General features: G+C 47.7%; 1 protein-coding gene across 1 annotated transcript in view; it reads right to left on the reverse strand.

Moving 5' to 3' along the window:
* The window catches only part of LRRC4B (leucine rich repeat containing 4B), a 65364-nt gene extending 54548 nt beyond the window's left edge, over nucleotides 1–10816 (reverse strand). The window contains exons 1-3 of the mRNA XM_084961453.1: nucleotides 10664–10816; nucleotides 8551–8716; nucleotides 3451–3578 (exon numbers count right to left, since the gene is read on the reverse strand). The gene's annotated coding sequence lies outside the window, so the exon portion shown is untranslated. The remainder of the gene's footprint in view (nucleotides 1–3450; nucleotides 3579–8550; nucleotides 8717–10663) is intronic.
* Nucleotides 10817–12558: the final 1742 nt, after the last annotated feature.

Below are 12558 nucleotides of genomic sequence, written 5' to 3' on the forward strand. Positions count from 1 at the left end.
AAAAGGCAAAAAGACAAAAAAATAAATACATAAATAGAAATTAAAATAAAAGGAGAGAGTGGAATGAGCAGCCCTTCCTATTTTAAGGCCGACTGTAGATACTGGATTTCAGAGGAACCCTGTTACCAGAAGTCGGGAAGGCAGAGCTTATGGAGCCCCTTCTAGAGTGGTGATGATGGCAGCTGGGAGCGATTAAGCGATTTGTTCAGTCACATACAACAAGCATCCAGAGCTGCTGGGATTCAGACCTTAGCCTCCACGGCTCCAAGTCCTGGGTTCCACTGACAGGTGGGGAAGCTGTGATCTGTACAAAGGAAACAACTTTAAAATCACGGGAATGGCAAGAGGGTTAATTAGTGGCAGGCTCTTCCGATTTCCCCCTGGTGCTTTTCCCTCTGCATTGTGCTGCCTCTTGGCTGGTAGTAGCCATAAAAGACTTCTGGAAAGAAAAGTCAACACAGCTTTCGCCCAGAGGACTGGCAAAAGCTCGTGTAGTAAGTGTCATTTGATGAGGGTATGGGAAAGCCCTCTGTCCACGGCTTGCAGAGGTGAAGGCTGGTGTGGCCACACCCTCTCACGCCCTTGGCACAGCCTCATCCCTGCCCCTTGAGGCTCTGTGTGGTCACGTGACTTGCTTTGGCCAATGGTGTGTGCATGGAAGCACCAGGGTGTCCATTCTGAGCCTGGGACTTAGTTGGCCTAGCGTGTTGCCATTAGGCCTGTGTCTCTGCTCTGGCCTGAGCTGCTTGCTGTGGTGGCAGAGCCTCCTTGGCCTGGGCCCCAGAATGAGACACCTGAAGCAGGTCTGAGCCAGCCGGACCTGCAGCCTACCACAGGGCAGCCCTAGACAAGCCAGGCTAGAGCAACTGGCACAAGATTTGTTTTTGTCTTTTCAGGGCCGCACCCTCAGCACATGGAAGTTCCCAGGCTAGGGGTCAAATAGGAGCTGCAGCTGTCAGTCTACACCACAGACACAGCCACGGGGGGTCCATGCCAAGTCTGCAACCTACACCACAGCTCACAGCAGCGCCGGATCCCCGACCCACTGAGCGAGGCCAGGGATCAAACCTGCATCCTCATGGATACTAGGAGGATTTGTTTTCGCTGTGCCACAATGGGAACTCCGGGAGCAGGGTTACTATTTGAAGTTGCTGAATTTTTGCTCTTCGTTATAGAACAACAACGGAAAGTTACAGGAAGGGTTTATTACAATTAAAGTGAATATACCCACATAAGCTGATGTTTCCACCTCTCCCTCCTGACCCCAAGGACACATACTCGTACTTGAGGAAACCTTCATAAAGACGCTCACGGCAGCATTGTAAGAGCAAAGAAGCCCAAAATAACCCAAATGTCCAGCAACAGGAGAACAGATAAAGACACACGCGTTTTTTGGAACACCACTGCAGCTCTTAAAAGAAACGGTACAGAGCTATTTAAATAAAGCTGGATAGATTTCCAAGACATATTGTTGAGTTAAAAAAGCAAGCTGTAGAACAATATGTACAGTATGATCCCATTTATGTTAAAACACACTCACAGGCTTGCTCAAAACAATACTACTCATTTACTATACGGTACTATGCATACAGTATCTCACTAGACACGCGCACGCACTGTCCACCGAGGTCTAGAAGGGCCCACCAGAAACTCATATCAGGGGTTACTTCCAGGGAAGAGACCAAGACTGCAGACAGGTAATCAAAGGACATTTTTTTTTTTTTTTTTGTCTTTTTACTGCTGCACCTGCGGCATATGAAGGTTCCCAGGCTAGGGGTCCAATTGGAGCTACAGCTGCTGGCCTACACCATGGCCACAGCCATGCAGGATCCGAGCCACATCTGTGACCTACACCACAGCTCACGGCAATGTTGGATCCTGAACCCACTAAGCGAGGCTAGGCTCGAACCTGCATCCTCACGGATGCTAGTCAGATTCTTTTCCACTGAGCCATGATGGGAACTCCTCAAAGGACACTTTAGCTTGACCTGTTACACTCTTTTTTAAAAAGCAAGGATAGGAACTCCATGGTGGTCTAGTGGTTAAGGATCTGGTATTGTTACTGCTGTGGCACGGGTTCGATCCACAGCCCAGGAACTTTTGTATGCTGCAAACACAGCCCCCCACCAAAAACAGCAAGGACAATCTATCTACACGTTACTTGTACACTTGAAAAATAATTTTCTGAAAGGGAGGAAATACATATGAATATACACACACGCATACAATGAATATAAAGTTCAGGTTATTTTAAATGTCCTTTAGAGGCAGACAGGCCTGACTTCTAATCCCACTTCCGCCACCGGCTTACTGTGTAACGCACGCAAGTCACTCCACCATGCTGACCCTCTGTTTTGTCCTTTGAAAGCGAGGATCCGCGTTTCTATTTAACAGGACTGTCATAAACACACAGCCGTGCATGGGAGGCTCCAAGAAGCGCATCTGACGGGCAGTCTGTGTTCACTTAAACGGCGACTCCCTGTCCTTCCATTTCCTAGCCGTGCCTCATGCCACCCTTGCGTCCATGCCAGCCATCACAGGCAGCAGAGATGGCCTTGGGGTGTCTCCTCAGCATCTCTCCCTCCTGTGGTAGGACAGCTCCCTAAGGAGGATGCCCTCACTCCCAGGCCCTGGGAATATGTTGGGTTAGATGGTAAAGGGGGATGAATTCAGTCTCCCGATCAGCTGATTATCCAAGTGGGCCTCACATAACCGCAAAGTCATTTCCACTAGGAAGAGAGGGCCCATGCGAGGATGAGGTCAATGAGAGGGACCAGGGCTCATCAGAAGCATCTGGATGATAGCACATGGGCACCTGGATCCATGCTTGAAGTTCTGCGGTGGCCATGATGTTTTTTTCTTCTTTTTTTAGCCCAGCACCTAAGGCGTATGTAAGTTTCCAGGCTAGGGGTCCAATCAGAGCTGCAGCTGCCAGCCTCCACCACAGCCACAGCAATGCCGATCAAAGCCATGTCTGTCACCTGTACCGCAGCTCGTGGCAGTGCCAGATCCTTAACCCACTGAGCAGGGCCAGGGATCGAACCTGCGTTCTCATGGATACTAGTCGGGTTCAATACCACTGAGCCGCAAGGGAACTCCCTGGGGTGACCCTGACTTTTCATTTATATGAGGCAATAACAATGCTCCACCCCTTCCTTTCTTCTCAGCCAATCGGAATTGGAGTTTTGTTCATTGCCAGTGAAATAATCCTTTGAGGACCTGATGATCTAGAAACCCTTTCCCCAGAGGCAAACACATGCAGACAGACCTCTGAAAACAATTTCAGGGAAACTTTTGACCCCGTGAGGTCAGGCCCCAGGTTATGAAGTCCTATTCAGGGGGTCCAGGATCCCTCTCCCCATTGCTGTAGCGGAGCTTTGATATGGGTCACAAGTGACTGGGTCAAAGAACTCAAGGTACAGAGGCTCTCTGGGAAAACTCCACTCTTACCTTCTTTGAAGGAAATCTCTCTGCCCCACTTTTGAGGGAGGGTGTAAGACAGGAGAAAATTCAACGGCCCTGGAATCTCCTTCCTGGTGTATTTCTCTCTTTCTTCTCTCTTCCCACACTGAGAACATCTAAAGATCAGAGAGGTACAGTGACTCACCTGAGATACACAGCATGGTATATGTAGAAGGTTTTGAATTCTGGCCTAGTTAGCTCATGGCTTCCATTTCCTCCTAGAATAAAAAGGAAACTTCTCACTATGGCCACAAGGCCCTATCCAATTTATCCCTTGCTTCTTTTCTTTAAATTTTTAATTAATTAATTTATCTGTTTGCTTTTGAGAGCCATGCCCACAGCAAATGGAGGGTCCCAGGCCAGGGGTCCAATTGGAGCTACAGCTGCCAGCCTATGCCACACCACAGCAGGATCCAAGCTGCGTCTGCGACCTACCCCACAGCTCAAGATTAACACCAAATCCTCAACCCACTGAGCGAGGGCAGGGATTGAACCCGCAACCTCATGGTTCCTAGTCGGATTCGTTTCCACGGCACAACGACGACGGGAACTCCTGATTCCTTGCTTCTAAGCCTCTACTTTGAGCCCCGTACCCCCCCCCCCCGCCCCGTTCACTATGTTCCCTCCTGCTGGCTATTCTGGCTTGCTTCCTGTCTCTCAAACATGCCAAACACGCTCCTTTTCCCTGCTCTCCCTTCCGCATGGAACCAATACTAGCTAACTTGAGAGGCAGACCAAGAACACGTTCAAGAGCCAGCAAAGTATGGGCTCTCCAAATTTTTTTTAAATTTTATTTTTCTTTGTTTTTAGGGCCGTACCACAGCACACGGTGGATGTTCCCAGGCTAGGGGTCAAATCAGAGCTGTGGCCACCAGCCTACACCACAGCCACAGCAACACCAGATCCGAGCCGCATCTGTGACCTACACCACAGCTCACAGCAACGCTGGATCCTTAACCCACTGAGCGAGGCCAGGGGTCGAACCTGCAATCTCATATACACTACTTTGCGCTGTTAACCTGCTCAGCCACAATGGAAACTCCTCTCTAAAATTATTTTTGAAAACATTTAATGCTGCAAAGAAGCTATTAAGGAGGGAGCTCCCTTCGAGGCTCAGTGGTTAACCAACCTGACTAAGATCCAGAAGGATGCAGATTCGATCCCTGGCCTCACTCGGTGGGTTGGGGATCCAGTGTTCCTGTGAGCTGTGGTATAGGTCGCAGACATGGCTCGGATCTGGTGTTGCTGTGGCTGTGGTGTAGGCTGGTGGCCACGGCTCTGATTCGACCCTAGCCTAGGAACCTCCATATGCCTCGGGAGTGGCCCTAAAAAGCAAAAAAAAAAAAAAAAGAAAGAAAGAAAAAGAAAAGCAGCAACAACAGCAGCTATTCAGGGAAAAAACAGAACATGGATTCCTTTATATTCATTTCATCATTATTTTTTAAGTGAATATTGGCCTATAATTTTCTTTTCTCAGACTCTCCTTGTCAGGGTTTGGGTACCAAAGTTAGGCTAGCCTCATAAAATGAACTGGCCCGTGATTACTCTTCTAGTCTCTGGAGGAGTTTACATGCTATTGGAATTATTTCTTCCTTAGATGTTGAGCAGAACTTGCCACTGACAATGTCTGGACTCAGAATTTTCTTTGTGGTTAATTTTTTAAAAAGTAACTGATTCGGGAGTTTTCACTGTGGCGCAACAAGATTGGTGGCATCTCTGCAGTGCCAGGACGAAGGTTCCATTCCCTGCTGGGTACAGCAGATTAAAGGATCCAGCCTTGCTCCAGCTGCAACTTATGTCACAATAATGGCTTATAGCTTGGATCTGATCCTTGGCCCAGGAACTCCATATGCCAGGGGGCAGCCAAAAAAGAAGAAGAAAAAAAAAAGATATTGAATATTTTTTAAAACTAATGATTTACTTAAATGGTATTAGGATTTAGCAAAAGCTATATTTTCTTTCTGAGTCACATTTGGCAGGTTACAGTTTTCCAGCGATTTGTCCATTTCATCTATATTTTCAGATTTATTACTATAAAGTTCTTTTTTTTTTTTTTTTTTTTTGCATTTTAGGGCCACACCCACAGGCATATGGATGTTCCCAGGCTAGGGGTCTAATTGGAGCTGTAACTGCCAGCCAACACCAGAGCCACACCAACCAGGGATCTGAGCCGTGTCTGCAACCCACACCATAGCTCACAGCAACGCGGGATCCTTAACCCACTGAGAAGGCCAGGGATCAAACCCACATCCTCATGGATAATAGATTTGTTTCCGCTGTGCTACAGCAGGAACTCCTATAAAGTTTTTTAGTATCCATTTTTTACCTTGTTACTATCTGTAGCACCTGTAGCAAGGTCCCCCTTTAAATTCCTCATATCAGCTACTTAACACCCTTTCTCTTTTTGTTCTTGATCAATATCAATGGAGGTTGGCATTTTTTTCTAAGCCTTTCAAGCAACCAACTTTTAGTTGATTATCCTACTGAAGGTCTGCTTTCTATTTAATGTTTTCCCCCTTTATGGCAATTTTCTCCTTTTCAAAATGTGTTTTGCTATTATTTTTCTAACTCCTCAAGATGGATACATTTAATGTTAACAAATTTCCCTCTAAGTATTGCTTGACTGCATCACACAAGTTTTAGTATACAGAATTTTTTTTTTTTTTTCTTTTTTGGGTGCCTGGCAGCTTATGGAGTTCCTAGGCCTGGGATCAGACTGGAGTCCCAGTTTTGACCTATGCTGCAGCTGCTGAAATGCCAGATCTTTAACCTACTGTGCTGGTCTGGGGATCAAACCTGTGTCCCAGCACTCCCAAGACACCGCCTGATCTGTTGCACCACAGCAGGAACTCCTACATAGTATTTTTGTTATCACACAGGTCAAAATGTTTTGTAATTTCCATTACAACTTCTTCATTGACCCAGAGGCTATTTAAAAGAGCATTTCGGGAGTTCCCGTTGTGGCGCAGTGGTTAACGAATCTGACTAGGAACCATGAGGTTGTGAGTTTGGTCCCTGCCCTTGCTCAGTGGGTTAAGGATCCGGCGTTGCCGTGAGCTGTGGTGTAGGTTGCAGACACGCCTTGGATCCCGCGTAGCTGTGGCTCTGGCGTAGGCCGGTGGCTACAGCTCCAATTCGACCCCTAGCCTGGGAACCTCCATATGCTGCAGAAGCAGCCCAAAGAAATAGCAAAAAGACAAAAAAAATAAAAAATAAAAATAAAAAAAGAGCATTTCTTAATTTATAAGCGAGGATTTTTAAAGTTTTTTGTTGTTATTAATTTATAACAATTTTATTGTGGTAAAGAACATATTCTGTTTGATTTCAAACAGTTGAAATTTGATACTTTATAGTCCAGAATGTGATCAATTTTTATAAATCCACCGTCTGTGCTTGAATGAGGTATGCATTTAGAAGCTGGTGGTTACAGTGGTAAATATATGTCCATGACATCACACTTTTGTCTTTCAAATGTTCTATATCCTTGGAGTTCCTGTTGTGGTGCAGCGGAAACGAATCTGACTAGGAACCATAAGGTTGCGGGTTCAATCCCTGGCCTCGCTCAGTGGGTTAAGGATGTGGAGTTGCCATGAGCTGTGGTGTAGGCCGGCAGCTGTAGCTCCAATTTGACCCCTAGCCTGGGAACCTCCATATGCCACAGATGTGGCCCTAAAAAGACAAAAGACAAAAAAAAAAAAAGTTCTATATTCTTAATGATCTTTTTCTATTGGCTGATAGCATTTATTGAGAAGTGGGTTCAAATCTCCCACTATCATTTTTTTTTTTTTTGTCTTTTGCCTTTTCTAGGGCCGCACCCACAGCCTATGCCACAGCCACAGCAACATGGGATCCGAGCCGCGTCTGCGACCTACACCGCAGCTCACAGCAATGCCGGATCCTTAACCCACTGAGCAAGGCCAGGGATCAAACCCGCACCTCATGGTTCCTAGTCACATTTGTTAACCACTGTGCCAAGACAGGAACTCCTATCATTGTTGAATTATGTAGTTTTCCTCATAGTTTTATCAATTTTTAGTTTATACATTTTGACACTATGTTGTTAGGTGCATGGAAATTTAAAAATTTCAAAAGTTTCTAGTGAATTGAACTTTTATCATTAAAATATCATTTTAGCCCTAATTTCTTGCTTTAAATTAAACTTATAGGAGCTCCTGTCATGACTCAGGGGTTAAGGAACCTGACTCATATCCATGAGGACTCAAGTTTGATCCCTGGCCCCGCTCAGTGAGTTAAGGATCCAGCATTGCTGTGAGCTGTGGTGTAGGTCACAGACGCGGCTCGGATCCCACGTTACTGTGGCTGTGGTGTAGGCCGGCAGCTGTAGCTCTGATTGGACCCCTAGTCTGGGAACCTCCATATGCCTCAAGTGTGGCCCTTAACAACAAACCAAAAAACAACCCACCCAAACCTTATAGCTATGCCAGCTTTATTTAGGCATTTGTACATTATATTCCTTTCCATTGTTTTACTTTCAGCTTTTCCATATTATTTTTTTTCCTTCCTTTTTTCTTTTACAGCTGCACCTGAGACATATGGAGGTTCCCAGGCTAGGGGTCAAATCTGGACAGCACCATGGGATCCTTAACTCACTAAGCAAGGCAAGGGATTGAACTGGCATTCTCACGGACACTATGTCATGTTCTTAACCTGCTGAGTCACAGTGGGAACTCCTATATATTTTTTTTAAAGCTTAAACTTTTTTTTAATTGAAGTACAGTTGATTTGCAATGTTGTGGCAATTGCCGCTGTACAGCAAACTGACTCAGGCATACATATATATACATTCTTTTTCTCATATTATCTTCCATCGTCTTCTATCCCAAGAGACCAGATCTAGTTCCCTCTGCTGTACAGCAGGACCTCACTGCTTATCCATTCTAAATGTAACAGTTCACAACGACTAACCCCAAACTCCTTGTCCATCCCGCTCCCTTCCCCCTCCCCACTGGCGACCACAAGTCTGTTTTCTGTGTCTATGAATCTGTTTCTGTTTTGTAGATAGGTTCATTTGTGCCATATTTCACAGTCCACATACAAGTGATACCTTATCATATTTTTCTGACTTACTTCACTTAGTATGAGAGTCTCTAGTTGCATCCATGTTGCTGCAGATGGCATTATTTTGTTCTTTTTCATGACTGAGTAGTATTCCATTGTGTATCTATACCACATCTTCTTAATCCATTCATCTGTCCATGGACATTTAGGTTGTTCCCATGTCTTGTGAAGAGTGCTGCAATGAACATAGCGGTGCAATACATCTTGTAAATATCCTCAGTTGATTTTTTTAAAAAAAATCCAGTCTGTCTCTCTACTTATCTCACTGACTTGGTCTCTGTCTTCGTGTCCCTATCTTTCTTTGTTGTGCCTTGGTCATATTCTTCTTCCGTCTCTCTCCTCCTCTGTAAGGTACAATCCCAGAGATTCTGACTCCACCCGTACCCTTACTCCCCGACTTTATCTCCAGGATGTCTGCTGAGCCAGCCTCGACCTTGGTCGCCAGGCCCTCTATTTCTGCCCTGTTCCCCTTTCTGGTCTCTATGCCTTTTGTTTCTACACTGCCTCCACCACCTCCATCACTGCCCCTTCTATCCAGCGCCATTCTCTCTGCCCTTATTCCTTTACCTGTCACTGCATCACTGAATGTGTGGCGACTCCCCTGGAGTCACCAGAGTGACATCACTATTGCTCCCTACTCAGAGTCTGTGCCTTCTCAGTTCCCTCTCTGTCTCTGGGTCTCTGTCTCCTCCCACTCTGAAGCCACCATCTCAACTACCCTCCCTCTGCTTCTGTGTCCTCTATTCCTGTCATGGTCCCCTCTCTGCCTTTGACCCTCCCAGCTCTGCCCCCTCTGCTTCTGTTCCCTCTCTGCCACTTTGCATTGTCTCTGACTGCTCTGTAGATCAGTCCATTCCTTCCCTAATACCGTTTTCTGTACGTGCCTTTATCTCTGTCCCCTCTGCCTGTCCTCTTTGCCTCTGTCCCTGTTGCCTTCAGTTTTGTCTCTGGCACCTTTCCCTCTATCTGCTTTTTTTTTTTTTGGCCTTTTTGCCTTTTCTAGGGCTGCTCCCACGACATATGGAGGTTCCCAGGCTAGGGGTCGAATCGGAGCTGGAGCCGCTGGCCTACACCACAGCCACAGCAATGCCAGATCCGAGCCTCCTCTGAGACCTACACCACAGCCCAGGGCAACGCTGGATCCTTAACCCAGGGATCGAACCCGAAACCTCATGGTTCCTAGTCAGATTAATTAACCACTGCCCATGATGGGGAACTCCCACCTTTCCCTCTATTTTTGTCACACACACCCCCCCGCATGATTTCCATCTCTCATCTCTTGCTCTCTCCTGTCACTGTCCTCTGTATCTTGATCGCCCCTGTCTTCTGTCTGTGATCATCACCTCCTCTATTTGCCACTGTCCCCCTCATCTCTTTCCCCTTTATCACTGTCCCCTTGGTCTTTGTCCCTCCTGTCCCTGTCCTTCCTCTCCCTCCTGGTGACGCTCTTCTGTCTTACGGTCCCCTTGGTCTCTCTCTCTCTGCCTTGGTTCTTAGACCCTGTGGACTCTGTCCAGGCATCTTGGGGCCTTTGTCTTAGTCCCCCCAGTCTCTGTCGACCTCGCGTCCACCCCCAACTCCATCTCCTCTGCAACCTTCACCCCTCGGGGCCTCCCTCTCTCCGCCGTCTCTGCTTCTGCTTCGCCCCCGCCGCCACTTCCGACGCAGCGCCTCCGGCGTCTCCTCGCCGCCTCCGCCGCCGTCCGCCCTCCCCTCGCCCCCGCCGCCTCTGCCTTCAGGTCCTGTCTGTCCCCTCCGACTCGATAACAACCCTCCCCATCGTTCCGCATCACGGTCACTGTCTCTCTCGCCTCGGGGTCCTTCCCCGGGGCACCTCAATGTCTTCCTTCGTCGCTTCCAGCGTCTCCACCCCTGCGACTTTCTAACTGGCTGCACCGTCGCGTGTGTGTGTGTGTGTGTGTGTGTGTGTGTGTGTGTGTAGGGGGCGTCACTTTCCTCTAGCCTTTCTCTGTCGGGCCATCTCTGGGGCTCTGTCCCTCAGGAAGATTTTTTAAGAGGCCACATCCTCTGCCAGAGCGTTTCCGGCTCAGAGGGGGTCCCCCTCCGTCCATGGGTCCGTCAGTCAACCCGGTCGTCCCCCTGGTCCACCTGGTCGTCTCACCTCACGCTTCGCCTCAGGCTCTTTCCCGCCTTTTATCGCGCCTCACGCTGAAAAAAAAAAAGAAAGAGAAACACGAGCGCATGCGCACCAACCACCGCACTGGAGAAAGCGCGCGCGACCCGCCCGCGGGCTCGCAAGAGCTCACGCGAACTCGCCTTCGAGCTCACGCACTCCGGGGGCCCGCTCCGCAACTAGTGACGTCACGGAGGCTGTACCCGGCCTTATTGGCTGCCTTCAGCCAGCACGCGCTTGCTGGAGTAAGGGGCCAAGCGCCAGGGGGCGCTCAAAAGCGTCTGAGCGCGGGGACCCTGCAAACCCTGTAGAGACTCGAGTCGTCATGGCAACTCTGCCCCATCTACTTGGATACCTGCTCTATTTGGTTGGATCCGCTCATCTGATTGGACGGCTGTTGCGTTAATTCCTGTATCTGATTGGATGCCAGGATTCTTGATCTTTGCTTCCTCTCAGCATGTCTCTCTTCTGGTCGGGTTTCTGGAGATGGAAAGTGACTTGAGTTGCCAGGGGGTGTTGCACCAGGCACTGGAACTTGGCCGAAGTCAGCTGACCAGATTGGCTGTCTCTCACATACTGCCTCCCTTTCCCCGCCAGAGGGCGCCACTATGTTCTGGGCCCTTGGAGGCCTTGGCGACTGGTGTCGTCACTGGCAGTCCGCTCTGGATTGGCTCCGTGTCTCCGCAGCAGCAGTCATAGGAGCGGTCTCGAGAACGACATCACAGGGAGAGAGAAACCGTGTGCCCAGGCATCGTGAATGACCTTGGTCTCAGATACTTGAGGCTGCAAAGGGCACACACCTTCATTATCCCTTCCAGTCTCCGTAATCACCCCCAGACGTGCAAACTATTTTTAGAATGGACACCTGCTGCCGCAAAGGACTCATATAATGGACACCTGTGGTTTTTGCCTGATTGGCATCTGTTATCCTTTAAAAAGAAATTAACAGCCTTTTAAAAAAAACAGCTTTAGATTTACAGAAAAAAAATATGTCGCGGAAAGTACAGAAAGTGCCGGTCTACTCTAATGGGGACTCTGTACACTAATTCCCTACACCCTAACACGCCCTCCTTAATCATTCACATCCTGCACTAGTGTGATACATGTGTTACAACTGAAGGAAAGTACTGTATGATTCCACTTATATGCGGTATCCAGAGTAGAGTAGTTAAATTCATAGAGACAGTAGAATAGTGGTTGCCAGGGGCTGGGGGGCGGATCGGGGAATGAGGAGTTGTTGTTTAATGAATATAAAGTCTCTGCAAGATGAAAACAGTTCTGGAGATCGGCTGCACACCAGTGTGAATGAACACTGCTGAACTGTCCCTTCAAAAGGATTCAGATGGTAAATTTTATGTGTATTTTACCACAATTTAAGAAAAGTTTAATGCACCGATTGTACGTGTTTTTGACAAGTCTGTGCAGTATATGACCCCCTCCATAATAAAGACATAGACCAGTTCCAACCTCCCAAAAGGTTATTTTATACCTGTATGTAATCATTCCCCATCCCCACTCGCTTGGCCCCAGGCAATCCTAATCTGATTTCTGTCCCTATAGATGGGTGTTCTCTGGTCTATAATTTCATATAAATGGAATCTTACAGTTAGTATTCTTCTGTGTCTGGCTCCTTTCACAAGACACACTGTTTCTGAAGTGTATCTGTAGTGCTACACATACGAGTAGGTAGTTCTTTTCACTGCTGAGTAGTTTTCCCCCCTATGGACATACAATTTGTTTTCCCCCCATGGACATTTCTGTTGTTTCCAGTTTTCCAGATGGGAGATACCGCGAATAAGGTTGCTGTGACTATTCCTGTGCACGTATGATTTCATTCCCCTGGGTGAAAACTTGGGAATGGGGTTGCTCAGTCACATGGTATG

Source organism: Sus scrofa, chromosome 6 (genome assembly GCF_054392235.1).
Source record: "Sus scrofa isolate SSC_HxYL_T2T_F1_AM1 chromosome 6, Sscrofa_HxYL_maternal_Yorkshire_Landrace_v2.0, whole genome shotgun sequence".
Classification (NCBI taxonomy): Eukaryota; Metazoa; Chordata; class Mammalia; order Artiodactyla; family Suidae; genus Sus; species Sus scrofa.